The sequence below is a fragment of the Macaca nemestrina genome, chromosome 15 (assembly GCF_043159975.1).
Source record: "Macaca nemestrina isolate mMacNem1 chromosome 15, mMacNem.hap1, whole genome shotgun sequence".
NCBI lineage: Eukaryota > Metazoa > Chordata > Mammalia > Primates > Cercopithecidae > Macaca > Macaca nemestrina.
Genome location: NC_092139.1, coordinates 9,186,455 through 9,202,288, shown reverse-complemented (window position 1 = coordinate 9,202,288; position 15,834 = coordinate 9,186,455). Strand labels below are relative to the sequence as shown.

At 36.6% G+C, this 15,834-nt stretch overlaps 1 long non-coding RNA gene across 3 annotated transcripts in view; it reads right to left on the bottom strand.

Annotated features, from left to right (window-relative positions):
• Window positions 1-15,834, bottom strand: part of LOC105470635 (uncharacterized) — a 51,825-nt gene that overhangs the window by 13,050 nt on the left and 22,941 nt on the right. For all 3 annotated transcript variants that reach the window (XR_011613225.1, XR_011613224.1, XR_011613226.1), the window contains one exon: window positions 12,243-12,361. This is a non-coding gene — a long non-coding RNA (uncharacterized lncRNA). The remainder of the gene's footprint in view (window positions 1-12,242; window positions 12,362-15,834) is intronic.

Genomic DNA, 15,834 nt, shown 5'->3' with positions numbered 1-15,834 from the left:
TATTTCACAATTTGATCTGAGCAATATTTTATGCAAGTCTTTCTTCAAGTATCTTCCAAGCCACTTTACTTTTTAAATGTTACAAATCCTAATACCCATGTTTTGGTTTGTTTTGCTAATTTTTTTGAATGGGTAACTTTAAGAAACTGTCTCTCATATAAAGAACTGGCCATCAGGTTCTTCAAAGAAGCACTTAAACCTAAATGGAGAAGAAAATCCTGGAGTTGTATTTATTCGAATAAGTTGGTGCTTAAGGATTCAGTGTGATTTTCTTTTCTGATTTTTAGAAGCAGCAGAAACAATTATCTCTTGGCATACCCTTGATCAAGAGAGCCAATTACAAATCCTCTGTATTTACCTTTCCTGTGTTGGGTAAGACAATTTTCAATATAGACATCGTTGACATTGAAATTATACCCTGTCCAATTGTCTTGCATACACAAGGAACCTTACAGGTTGAAGAATTCACTCCAACTTCTCACTTGGTTTTTCAAAAAGAAAAGTGAAATTGGTTAAATTGAGAAAATCTAACAGATATCTTGATGTCAGAACACAAAGTCAATGGCGAAGTTTCCAGAACATCGGAGGCACTTACATCCTCTGCTCGGCTTGTAGAGAATGTGGCATGTTTTATTTCCTAATTAATCACAGCTTAGTCACGTGGCACTTAAGTGCCCACAACTTGCTTGGAAACCAGTAGGAATTAAGCTCGGCTGGGAAGGCTGTTAAGATCAAGCCTTTTATGATTGTTCTTGCGAATTAACTGATAAATAATATATGCAACATCCCGCTGATTCAAGGAACACTGAGTTTGATCGTAGAAATCCACTTACAGAATTTTTGTAAACAAGTCTGATATGATTCCTGATATATTGTATGCTTTCTCATGAGAGTAATATGCACACATAGGCAGTCTGATTCAGGCATATGTGTATTATTTCTTTATTATTCAATTTGACAAAACTTTTATTTGAAAGTAGTTTTAACAAAAGATAGATAAAAAATATGCTTTTAGGTTGCTCTTATGAAATAATGATATTGCCTTGTCTTATGTAAATATGATTTTAACCAAGTAAAAACTTAGTTTCAAAAACACAGTAGTCTGATTTCAACAGTTACATTATACACACAAAGTCTCCTGTGATATTGATGAAAAGAAAAGAGGCTTGAGAAAGCTGAATATGAAATTCTGCAATGATGCATGATCTTATAGACAAGAACTCGATATACTGGGGCATGAACAGGGATATATAGTTCTGATTAACACGTCAGCAAGACGCCATTCATGTGGCCCCTGGGTTGCAAATGACAGCCCATTTACTGGGGTTACACACACATTGCTCAAATGAAGAATCAGTCAACTAAGGCATTTTAACACACTTCATGTAAGCAGTGTTTTCTAGCAAGCATTACTAAAGAACATTGCATGGAGAGGGCTTTGTGCACATGAGCAGAATAAGATAATGCACCTGGTTGTGCAAACATAACCTCAAATATGTCATTTTTTTTCATTGTAATTCCTCTTTCTCCAAAAAAATAAAGTATTTTATGTGAAAAAAAATAGGTAGATGAGCTAAGAAGGACATATGTCACGACACTGTTCAAGTTTCAAGATGGGCACCTGAGGTCTGAGCACAATTTCTCCCTCTCACTAAACCCTTAGAAATGAGGAAAAATAGATGAAATAACTTTTGAAAAAATATATTTTCATATTATGTTTTCTGCTATACTCTTCTGTGTGCTTAAAATACCATAATAAAATTACCAAAAAAACAAAAAGGAAAGAGAAGATACTTCATCAAGCAAAGAATTAATCTTTGTATTTCCAGGCTTTGGTAGGGATTGATCCTGACCTTGTTGCTCTTTAACCTTTCAGATGACTGTGCCTTGTCTCATAAACTGTCTCAGAATCATACCTCAGCTGCAACAAATCTCCCTCCACGTTGAAGCATCTGCATATTTAACCAATATGCTCCAATTCCAGTAGATTGTTTATGATGTAATTTTCTGCCTCCTGTGTCTAAAACAGAGGACTCTGACACCCTGCTGCCCCATAGGGAAGCCCTCTTACTGCTTAATTTTTAATCTTCATATATTAAAAACCCTCTGGTGCTCTTTCCAGGCAAAGTAAAATCAGAAGTGCAAGGCTGGTATCCACAGAAATCTGCCAGTCCTGACAACTGGGAAAGAAAGAAAAAAACTTGCCATTTCCTAATGAAATGGGAGAATTTCCTGATGCTCTCATGGGACTTGTGACAGGGGTGCTTCATGCTCAAACCCATTAGGGGAAGGGGAGCATGCACACAGGCAGGTGCAGGAGCCAGGGAGAGCACTGTTTGGCTCCAGGGCAGTGGTAGCATCCAGGGGTGTGTTACAATTTAATGCTCTTTTAGCAGTTACCTGTCCACAGATGACTAAGTGTTAGAGTCAGGGTGACAGCCTTTTACACCCTGCCCTCTTGGTACCCAGGTCCTTGTCTGGTGTCCAGGAAAAATCAGGTCACACGTACTTGAAAAATGGTGAATGCAGGGATTTTATCGAGTGATCGAAGTGGCTCTCAGCAGGACAGATGGGGAGCTGGAAAGGGTATACAGTGGGAAGATGATCATCTTCTAGAGTTCAGCCATCGGTGGTTGATCTCCGCTCTGACCATCCCCAGTTGAAGTCCTCTTGATGTTCAGACACCCCTTCTCTTCTTTCCTTCTCTGCTGCTCTGCCGCTCTTTGGTTCCTCTGCTGTGGAGCTTGGAGTTTATATGGGTACAGGATAGGGGTGTGGTGAGCCAGAGCGGTCTTGGAAAAGGCAACATTTGGGCGTGAAAACAGGAATGCCTGTTCCCATTTAGGGCCACATGATTCCAGGCTTGAGGATGGGGCCTTTACTGGGGAACCACCCTCTTTTACCCAGAATTTCCTTGCCTCCTGTTCATATCACTAATTATTAACCTGTCTTGTGAATGACTACAATAGAAACACATTTTAATCATTGTTACTGATGCTCTGGAAAGCACTTTCTCTCATTAGGGTGAGTACTCCCAAAATGACCGAAAGAGTTCTTCAGCCTCCACATGATCAATAGTATAGCTAAATGATTCTCACTTGTGGGGATTGTGCTGTGAGACGTTTAGCAGCATCCCTGGTTTCTATCCAATAGATTCCAGTAGGATTCTCCCAGTTGTAATGACAAAAATGTCTCCAGATTTACAAAATATCCATGCAGTGGGAGCAAAATTGCCCCCAGCTTAAAGCCACTGGTTTAAACACAAAAGGATTTAATGTATAAAATGATGTACTTAAAATGTGTTCCAAGTTATAGTGAATCAAGCTCCATGGAATCTTCTGAAGATACTTCTCAGGACACCACAGAAACTGAATCTCCAGAAAATAGTGGGAGATCAGGATGCCACTGACCTAACTCTTAGATGACTTGGGGATAAGGATGTCATAGACCCGACTCCTACATCCAAGACCACCTGGTCACCATCACATTTTTTTCCCAGTGCAATAGATAACTCTCTCTTCCTTTAACATCCACAACTTTAGAGACTGCACGCTATTCATCTTTGCCTACAGTCTAGTAACCAGCTAACACAATAGCTACAATCTGGCAAAACAGCTCACTTGGAATTGGATCTTCATGCAAAGGGCACAGCACATGGAACAGAATAAGCCCCCACTCAACAGAACTGTGTCTCTACAATAGAGAGATGGCACCGACTAACATCACAGATCTAAAACTTTACTGATGAGATATTTCACATTCTTTTTGTGTGTGTGTACTAAATCTTCAAAATCTGCCATGTATTTTATGGTCAGAGAACCTCTTGTTAAGTGGTTAACATGTTAAGTACTCAGTAGTATATAGCATATGGAACAGCCTGGGTCTAAATAATTTAAGGTCATCATTCCTAAAAGAAAAGCTTCATGCTGTGGAAAAAGTATATTGTCATTAGAGTAGTTGTAGTAACAACAATAGCTAACACTAATATGGTACTTATGGAGGACCGGGCGCGGTGGCTCAAGCCTGTAATCCCAGCACTTTGGGAGGCCAAGACGGGCGGATCACGAGGTCAGGAGATCGAGACCATCCTGGCTAACCCCGTGAAACCCCGTCTCTACTAAAAAATACAAAAAACTAGCTGGGCGAGGTGGCGGGCGCCTGTAGTCCCAGCTACTCGGGAGGCTGAGGCAGGAGAATGGCGTAAACCCGGGAGGCGGAGCTTGCAGTGAGCTGAGATCCGGCCACTGCACTCCAGCCTGGGCGACAGAGCGAGACTCTGTCTCAAAAAAAAAAAAAAAAAATATGGTACTTATGATGTGTTCTGTTCTGAGCACTTCACAGAGATAAACTCAGTTACTCTTCTCAATAATGCTGTGAGGATAGCAATATTATTAAGAGATGAAGATTGAAAGGCATGGGAATATTTGATGCCTGTCCAAGGCCACAATAAGACATAAATCTCAGAACATACTTAAAAAATCAGGAGAATGGAAGAGAATATGGAAGGTAAATGTACTAATTGCCTGAGTTTTATTTTGTTTTTCTTGTTGTACAAAAGGAAGCAATGAAAGTTATTTTGTTCCGAAGTTGTTAATAATATAGGATTAAAATATGCTAATTAAGGAAATACAAGTAACATTAAAATACTTTCAAAATGCTGGAAGAAGTGCATGTGGGAAAATGCTAATTACCTGAAAATGAAATTAATGCTAAATAACTGCCCATGTACAACTAAAGCCATCTTACCACCACCAGGTGTAAGAATCCCACACACTGTGATATGTAGCAGAACCTTCCAGGAATAGCAAGAACACAAAAATCATATAAACACACTAGTGGTTGTAACCATCATCATACTATTCCATCCTTCAAAAATGACAAAGATATAACAAAAGTTAAATGCTGAAATCAGAGTACAGCATTTTAAAAAAGGAAACACACAGAGCCTACCACAGAAATAAGAGCAATGTCTCAAACATAATAAATAGAAATCACATATTCATTAAAAAGACTTTCATAATGAGTAAAAAATCAAAATATACTACAAAATAAAATACATACCAAATCAAAGTAATGAAAATTGTTTTAAAATAAAAGGATGAACAATAACATACAAGAGAAATAGAAAAATATTGTGATTATATAGCATCAGGCCTGGTATTACTGACTGCATTATAATGTATAAAGAAATAATGTATAATGTAGCTTTGAAATGTATAAAGCAGTGCTTTTAAAACTTGCTTAATTCATAGACTAGTTTCATAAGTTTTTGTTATGCCTTCATGAAATTTAAATTGTAATTTGCTCTATGATTTCTTTACATTGAGTTCTTTTAAATTAAATATATGCATCTTAAACAGAAGCAATATATCACTATCAAAATACAAAATCATTCTCTATTGCAAAAAATAGAAGGTAACCTATTAATGGGAAATTTCCCTAGATGTGCTAGTGTCACTGAAACTCTCAGAAAGAAACAGATAAAAGGAGTTTTGAAACTAGACTGTTTACAAAGGTTTGGACTGGTGGGGACAAGTATAAAGAAGTTGACAAGGAATAGAGTGATGCCCTGGAAATAGCAGCCCCTGGGGACAGTTACCCACCCTTGGCAGGAAGGACACAGAGTGGACAGTTTTTCGGGAGGCATGGCTCCTAGAAGCTGTTGCATTTGGAGACAAAAATGTAGCCAACCCTAAGTGGCCCAGAGAGAAGGATCCAGCAGTTCTCAAATCTCTTGCCATTGCCCTGTTCGAACATACGTGTCTGCCTCCTGGGGCAGAAAACAGAGGCAAGAAGAATGGAGAGTGGATGGGTGTGGGCAACTAGAAGATTCTCAAAACAACTCTATTCTACCCAATATTCTTACCAAGTCTTGCTCTTCTCTAGTAAAAATAAACTAATACCGCCAAGTTCAGATTTTCTTCTATTATAATGAGACTTGAAGATAAATGAAACGGAAAGCACTGCCCACAATGGTCATGCCATGCCCATGTACAGTTGAAGCCATCTTACCACCAGTCATAAGAATCGCACACACTGAGATATGTAACAAACCTTCCAGATAGAGCACAAACACAAAATCACATCAACATACTATTAGTTGTGAACACAATCACTCCATTTCATCTTTTACAAGCACAAAGATACAAAACAAAAGTTAAATATAGATGAATCTGAATAGCATAGCCTGTAAATGTAGATTATATTTTATAGACAGAGAATGCAGCTACTACTTATGTGTATATGGGTTATTTACAAATATTGACCACAAATTAGATTCCAAACAAATTCAAAATTCTGAAGAATAGAAATTACACATACATAATTGCCCATAATCTCTGACAACAATGTAATATACCTAGAAACGCGTAACAAATGAAACAACTGAAACTTGACTAATTTGAATTTAAAAGAAAATATTTTCTACTGAGTAACTCTTGAACCACAGAAATAAATGAGAAGTGCAATTGCTAAATAGCTAAAACACAATGATACTGAAAACTCTCAGTATAAAAAATAGGGAATGATGCCAAAGAATTTGCTCAAAAGAAAATCAGAATCATAAATGTTTTCCTTACCAAAAACAAAGAATGAAAACAGAAAAATAGTGTATTCAACATAAAAAATATATAAAAAAAATAAAGAGCTAAGGAAAGCAGACAAGCAGATCAATATAAAAGCATGAATTAATTTGTTGGAAAAGACAAAAAGTAAAATTGATAAGTACATGAAATAATTGAAAAAATAGAATCAATAGAGAAGAAAGCATACATTGGAAAATAGGAAAACAGAACTGAAAAATGTATAAAATAATTCTTTTTAAAATAATAAACAATTTTATTATAAGAAGGAAATAATAGATCAATATGTAACCTTATGATTAGGAAAATGGAACTGATTAAAAGAATATTTAACAGAATACTTGCTCAAATCTATGCTAATAAATTTGAGAATGTGAATAGACCATTTTCTATAAATATCAAAGTACTATACTGCAAACTGGTCCCACAAAAAAATAGAATTCTTCAACAAACTCAAAACCAAGGAAGAAATTGAGAAAGTTGTCAAAGATCTAGTTCTCAATAAAGTTTCAGACAATTTCATGCATGAATTCATACAAACCTTCAAGAAACAGATAATTCATGAGCTTTTTAAATTGTCCTAAAGCAGAAAGTTAGAATTAATGCTTTCTAATTATTTTTACAAAACCACCACAGCACAAATACCTAAGCTTAACAAAAATACCACTGAAAACAGAACCTATAAACCAAACCCATGAATATTGACTGAAAAATTACAAAATATCAACAAATAGAATCCACATAACATTTTAAAAATAATACATTGAACTAAGCGGGTTTTAGTTCAGATATTCAAGAATAATCCAATATTAGAAAAATATCATTTTCATTCAGCATATAAATCAGCAGAAAAGTAATAAAAATGATATGATCGTATCAATAAGGCCAAAAACACATATGATACAATTCAGCATTCAATCCTATATTTAGTAATATCTATATCATTTATTATAAAGTAGATGTAGCTGCTAAAATTTAACATGTGATATATAAATAACATTTCATAAATGAATGAATCGCAATAATTTGTTCCTGCATCTACAGCTTTCAATCTGCATAGAAGAGTCGCTTCCTCCTGAACAGAAAATAGTAGCCTGGATAGAAAAGCATGTATGTCAAAATTGTGCAAACACAGGCACAAATAGGGCTCACCCAGGTATTAGCTAGGTAATTATGTCCAATTATGTAATCTATTCAAGACTCAAAGTTGTAAAAGTAACATGAGGGCAATAAAACACATCTTGCCAGGTTATTTTCAGGACTATAAAAAACAAATGCAGAACACAGTACAAAGCAGGCACTCAACTAATGCTCTCTTCATTGCCTTTGTTGCTAGCTGAGGTATAATAATTTGCACAATTTGCATTTGAATCCAAACTTACAAGATAACTATTTTCTTATAAGATCTCTACCCCTCTACCACATCCATTTAGGGAGAAGACATAACAGGTCAAAAATATTTTTTCCTTTATAAAATCATTCTTGCTTATGTGAAAAAGAATGTATAAAATGAAAATGCATAATACAGAATTAACGTTTCTCATAGTTAATTCTCTGTCATAGGCTTCATTACATTTGACATATATTCCTCTATGCTTGGGATCCTAGTTGGAACTGTACCCTTTAAATACATTTTTTAAACAAAATTGTAAAGTCTTCAACAGAAAAATACTTAATTTGACAACTTCATTTCACACATTGCTTTACAGTTACTTATCTATTTTACAACACCCAAACTGGCTGTGTCTTTGATCTGATCCAAAGTCATATAGTACATAATATAATCTGTCAATATTTAAAAACCTAGGTCATTGGTCAAATGTGGAAATGTTTCAAGAGATTATGACTGTGCCAACCTTATCCCTTCTCATCATGTAAACAAACAAATCAGTTGGAAGTGGATGACTCTTAGTGGTAGCTCAGTCATAAACATTTTCAAATATGAAGGACCAGAAATAAAAACAGATGGAACAGAATCCCATCAGATGACATACAGGTATGCTTAATTATTAGTCTATATAACAAAACATTTTAAAGTTGCCCAGTTTTCCAGTTAATTTGATCAATATCGATAACTATAAATTGGAGGTTCCTCAGTGGCAAGTAATACAAATAAATCATTGTCTCATCTTGAATTATCTCATTGAACTGTCTACAATTGATGAGATTAACCATGTAATTGCCAAGATTCCAATTTCCACTGGGCTAATGAAAACCTCAACACACTGATAATACCTCAAAGTTTTTGCCTGTCCAAGTTTTTAATGTTGCTTATGGTTAAAGTTGGCCACAATTACATTCCAGACTATTGTCTAAAATGCTTATTGTTGTTCTTGTTCAGCTGTCTAATTTATTTTCATTAATATGCTCTTAAAGCTGTTACAAAATGCTTTTTCCAAGCTAATTTGGGAAACACATTTTACAAAGAGCAGGTAGTTTCAAAAGCATCATTCTAAAGTTGATCTTTCATTATTTCTCTAATAAACAACATAATTGGTAGGACCAAGGCCACCTACAGATCCGTATTTAGGCAAATCTTATATATTCAAGGTATAAAACTTCTCTCTGAGCCCAATCTCATTATCTTATGGGAAAGTGTTGAGAAAGATCAAAGTTATAAGATTTTTTTTCCCCTTGCTTTCTACCCCACCTCCCTACTTTCACAAAACATCTTTTATCAGGTCATGTCCTGGAAAATCAGACATAATTGCAGTAACCTTAACAAATAAAGGGAAGAATCTGTCATATCCTATTTTTATCAACTTCGTTTTGAAAGCTTTCCGTGTGTGGCTTCTTCTATTAAATGACTTAATGCATATGTGCTCTGCAAGAGGAGAATAAGCCATGTGTATGCTGTCTGCTGTATCTAGGGGTGTCATTTTGAGAATCAACTTCAATTAAATGTAATTACATTCCCCTTCAACTAGAGAGGCATGAAAAGGACCCATAAACTTAATTTTAATTGTAAGCCAATTACCTTGTGAAGACGCAGAAAAAATATTAAATGAGTATGACAGAGTCATCCTGCATGGATACTATACTCTCAGACCTCATGCAAAGAGAATTACTAGGAGTGAATTTAAATAAAAATCCATATTCAAATGTTCCCCAAAATATTGTACCCATTTTTTTTAACTAATACCCATATTTCCAATGGGAACACAATCTAATGTCAAAAGACATCATAGTTCATTGGGAATGAAGAATGAAAATTCCATGAATTCAGATCATTCAAGGGAATAGACAGACAGGGATTCTTTAAAACTCAGACAACCAGCCTGCTCTGTAATCATGGCCAAAAATAACAAAGTTATTTTTATACATACCTTTCAATTATTTAATAGACTTTTGGAAAATAATGCTCATAATTTTAGAGGAATGTGATGTTATCATTGGCCAGACCCAACTTACAGAACCTCTCCTACAACTAAAGGTGGAGACGGTGTCAAAGTGCATAGACCAAGAAATAGGGCAGGGTGCCCCTACAGGAATATGGCACATCGTGAACACAAGCGACGCGAATGGATACTAAGTAACACAAACAACAGATTTCCATCATAGGCATTCTAAAATTATTTCTTAGATTAAGACATATTGGTGGCGATTTTAATTACTGTGCTATATTGCCTGTCCTCTCTCCAAGGCACTTTAATGAAACTGGTTTATTTTATGAGATTAAATGAAACAGTCTTCTAGAAATAGTCCTCATCTTCATTGTGAAGGTATTATTCAGGACATTTTTTTCGTATATTCCACACTGTTCTTTTTCTTTCTTTTTTAGAATCCATGTGAGAAATTTTTATCTGCTCTTAGCATCAAGAATAGTTATGACTCCTCTGAGAAATATGTTCAGTTTCATTTTCTAGAATCCTGGGGCTTGTGTAACTAATCATATTTCCCTAATGTTTTCCTATTTTTAACTCTCTGAGAATACTAGCACCCTTAGCAAGGAAATGTACAGGAAACTTATGTATGCTTTTTACAAAATTGTTATTACACAGACTTTTATTTACTTTTAACTTACTGTTTGAATTCAGTGCATTTTATATTTTCTTGTAAGATATAAAATTTGTTTCATCAAATGAGCAAAGATATGAATACATCAGGAGTAACAAACTCAGTAGCTTATGGGAATCAAGCTAGTGATGGAAATGGGTCAAGCATCCCACATGGGAAGGGCATCTGGTTCTCTTTCTAATGATACACTGGTTCCTCTGATCCAGCCAATTAGTGTCATATAAAGGATTGAGACCCATATGGCCAGATCTTTTAAGAAAAGGCAAAACTCCATCCTAAACCCATGTTCCCTTCAAAAATAGATGGTAGATAATACAGAACTATATAATCTTCCTTAACATATTTTTGTCTTCATTAAAAGCATAACAAATGAGAAACATTTTATTTATTAAATCAGTAAAGAAAATGATGGAAAGGGTATTTGTTAGCTCATGGAGTCATTGAAGAGTCCACAGTGGCTGGTTGGGAAAATGGGCAAGAACCAAGGATGCGAGTCTGAGCACAAACTTGACTGCAGGAATGGGAAGCCCTAGTTCTGCCACTCTGGACATTCATCAACATGCTGCTGGATCGGCTGCCACCAGCACCCTGCACACTGGATTGTCTCCACCTTTGAAATTAATCCCAAATGCACCCTGCCTCTTACAGGAGCATTCAGTAGACTAAGCTTAACTGCATGTTTAAAGCAAAGCTGCCAGAAATTGGTGAGAACCTGCACCTGGGCTTTGATCCTTCATTGCAGGAGGGTTTTCTAAACATTGGACGGAGATTCACAGATGTGGTATGCATAAGAAGGGCACATCTCCACCATGTGACCCAAGTGCAATATCCAGCTAACAGTTTTTTGAAACGAACAACAAACAACCTATTTTATGTTAAGCAATTTTTTTTTTCTTCTAAAACATCCAGTTGACTATTCTCTTAATAGGCGATGAGAACAGTTTTATCTTTGGGACTAGTAGTTATTATCCATTAGGTTAGGGCTCTTTTTGAAACTTATGTGGCATTATTAAATAATAATATTCCCCTTATTGTGGTGATTAAACAAAAATTTAATGATCTCTCTGTGAGAGAGAAAAATAAAAATACCTAGATAATGAAGCAAAAGTCTTTCAAATACCCTTAGAGGAAACCAACTACAAGGCCTTAGTGACGGCCTCCACATGCTATCAAAAACCAGTAGCTCAACCTTATTTAGACTCACCTGGAAAGGTTAAAAGTTTTAAAGTACATATTCCCAAGCCATCCCAGAGATTCTGATATAACCTGCCTGGGTTGGGGCCCAGCCTTGGTATTTGTTAAATGTTTTTCCAGGTATTTTCAGCACTGAGATCAGCAATGTTCTGATCCCAATAAGAAGGAATTGGTACCATAGATAAAGGGGAAAAAAAGGGGAAAGGAAACTTCCTTGAGAAGACCACAAGTAATCACCTTTATAAAAACATTTATCCCACTGGCATATTATTAGAGCCATTTATTTGCATCAAGGATGAGATGAGAAAAAAGTTTATATAATTTCCACAGGATTGTAGTACTATTGAGGGCTGATATAATAATGATGATGATAATAATTGTGAGCTCAACAGGAGAAAGTACAGTGACCAACTACCAAGGCCGGCCATGGGTGCAAGTAGAGTGACTTACCACGTACTCCAAGTATTTGCCATTCTTAAAGTGTTTTCTTGAAACATGCTACTCAGTATGTATGATCTCTGATTAAAACTATCCACTTGACTAGCTCTGACATAGCAGAGAATCTGGCTCTGTGAGGAGACAAGAAACAGGTGAATTATTTGCAAAGCAGAAAGAACTAAAGCAGTGGCAACAAGTCAAGACAATGAGACCAAACTGGACTAGTAGCCTCTGTATTCCTCTCCTCCAATCACTTGGCAGTTAATTATATACACAGTCAGCCCTTCTTATCCACAGTTCCACATCTGCATCTGGAGATTTAGCCAACTGCAGGTGGAAAACACAGTGATGGTAGGATGCAGAATCTGTGGATAAGGAAGATGGACTTTTTGTATCCATGGGTTCCACAAGGCTGACCACTGGACTTGAGCATCCTCAGATTTACGTATTGTTGGGGCTCCTGGAACCAATACGTGTGTATATGTGTGATATGGTTAAAATACATATTTAGTCTTCATTCCCATTTCCTGACAATATAGCTTCTAAAATGCTTGGAATCTCGGGAGTGATGTCTTCTGTACACCAGTGCTGAGCTGACTGGCAACTGGCAGTCCCTGGGCAGCTTCAGGTTGGGCTGGTAGCAAGAAACACTAAGGCAGGATTAAAGGGTTGGGGGTTTCAGACCCGCCACAACCTTCAGGGACGGGAGGAGGATGAAAGCTAAGTTGATCGCCAACTATTTAATCAATCATTCCTACTTAATGAAGTTTCCATAGCCAACCCCTCAACCTGAAACACAAAAACAAAAAAAAAAAACAAAACACACAGGGTTTGGGGAGTTCATGGATAGCGGAACACGCAGAGGTTCCCGGAGTGCAGTGCACTCAGAGATGGCATAGAAGCTCCAAGCCCCTTCCCACACACCTCGCCCTATGCATCTCTTCCATCTGGTTCTTCATCTGTATCCCTTGTAATATCCTTTATAATGAACTTGTAGAGGTACTTCTGAGTGTTTCCCTGAGTTCTGTGAGCTGCTGTAGTAAATGAATGAAACCCAAGGAGGCGGTTGTGGGAAGCCTGATGTATAGCCAACTGGTCAGAAGCATGGGTGAAACAACCTTGAGCTTGTAATTGGCATGGGAAGTTTGGGGGCAGTCTTGTGGGACTGAGCCCTCAACCTGTGATATCCAATGCTATCTTCAGGTAGATAGTGTCAGAGCTGAATTGAATTAGAAGACATCCAACTGATGTCTGCTGGAGAATCTGTGGAATTGCTTGCTTGGTGCGAGAAATCCCTGCACTTTGGTGATTAGAAGTCACAGAAACATTTGTGTTATCTTGAGTACAGAGTAGAGTAGGAGAAACTATTTGTTCATTCCTGTATTATAGTATGAATTTAATTTGTATATGTCATTAATATAAGTAGATATACATGTCTCATTAGGTAAAGAGCAAGTGTTCATTTGAGAACATATATATTCAATTTAGTAAGTTCAAGGAAATATATGTGCTTGAATGAAAACTGGATGTTTACCCAATATATAAAATGTATAATATTAGAGAACCAGTTTTACTCAAGAATTCTTGATGAAGCAATAAATATTATTAATTTTATTAACTCTTGACCCTTACATACATTGCCTTTGGTGTTGTTTGGTGAAATGGGAAGTTCCCATAAAGCACACCAAAGTATTGGTGGCTATCACATACCAAGGAAAAGGACTTGCAGGGAAAATTAGCCTCTTTTTACCTGTAGTGCCATTTTTAACTATAGTATATGATAGGAAATTATGGTTACTCAAACTTGTGTAGTTTGAAGGTGTATTTTTGAAAGTGAATGAAAGGAGTTATCACTTTAAGGGGAAAAACAAACTGTTTGCCACCAGTGATAAAATTGGACTTTCAAGTGAACATTAGAATTTTTAAGTTGTGTGTGCCACCATGAGCCTGGCAACTTCACAATACTTAAAATACTTTTCTGCTGAGATAGCTGGTAACATTAATGAATGTGAGTTTTTTGTATATTTGAGAATGTATTAGATCAATATTTGGAAAAATGCATGATGCAGTGAACCAGTAGTTCCCAAATGACCCCTGTGAGATGCCATGCATGGGAAAAGGACCCCTTCATAGTGGAAGATAGACCAAATGGGTTTTACCATCATAAAGTACAAATGCATTGATATAATTTTAGATTTTTCACCTAGCAACTAATGTATAACTGCTCACCTCTTGTTGAATTTCACTGTGCTATCAAGCAAAGTACCAACAATGAATCTAAAGAGACTTAACATTCTCCCTCCCAGTGGCATGTCATGGTCACTTTGCAAAGACAAAGACAGCCAAGGAGAAATAGAAGGAAGCAGAAGAAAGGGGAGAGTAGAGTACCCTGAAGACAAACTGACTAGCTCCACCTTTCTTTTTTTACCAAAAGAAGGGCCCTGTGATAATGGGAAGTGTCTATGAGTGCACTTTTAAATCTTGTACATTCTTGCCTTACCTTAGACCCAGCCCTATTCTCCCCTATATTATTAATTTCATTTTTTCCTGTAACTCATCTTTCCTTTACATGTGTTTGAAAAGCAAGGTTTATCTCAGTAATGCAAATGATACACCAAAAACATTTGTCTTAAGTGGAACTTAACTCTCAAATCAATGCACAGAATTAAGATAAATGTATCTTTCAGTCTATCCATATAACACCCAAAATCATTGACATTCTAACAGAGGTGCATCTATTGTTTTTCAAGTGTCTTCCTTAGCTTCATTTTAATTTCTCATGTGTTGTTCAAAAATTAATAAAAACCTTCAATGTGAAAATTCTTTCTACACTAAGAAATTTTCATTACAGTCTTTGGTGAATGTGTTTGATCTTGGAGTAAGATTAAGTGAAAATAACTAGCCAAACCAGTCACCTCTCCTTGACCATATCCTCTCCTACTATAATCTATTCTCCACCGCAGCCAGACTTATCTCTCTGGAAATTTTATCCAGTGATATTAATGCTCTGCTTATAGTTCTCTTCCTTAAACTCATTGTTTATTTCTAACTCAGGACCCTTGCACATGCTGTTTTCTCTGCCTGGAAAGCTATTCCCAGAGATCTTTAATGGCTGGTTCCTCTTTATAAATGCTGTCTTGACAACCTCCCCATCCCCCCGCCACCCAGTCTCAGGAATCACCTAACTGTGGCACCACTCTGAGTGGTGTAACTGTGGCACCACTCTGTTTTCTTCAGATCACCAATCAATATCTGAAATTATTTGTGTACTTATTTTCTCTGCCTCTAGCATTAGGTTTCACTCATCACTTATGGAAGATTGATTGCAAAAATGGCTTTGATTATTCCCCTTCCTGTATCTTTACCCCTTACAATGTGGCTTTGCACCTCATCTTTGAAGAGGTAAAGTCTAGTCCCTGAGCCCTGAAATCTAGACTGGTTTTTAATTTGCTTTAGCTAACAGAATGCATAAGAACTGGTAGTAGGTGACTTCTGAGCATAGGTTCAAGTGCTTTCCACTTCCTCCTTAGTACTCTGGCTTTACTAGGAGATAAAACTCTGGATAAGCTGAGGATGAAAGACTATAGGAGAGAGTCTAGTTGTC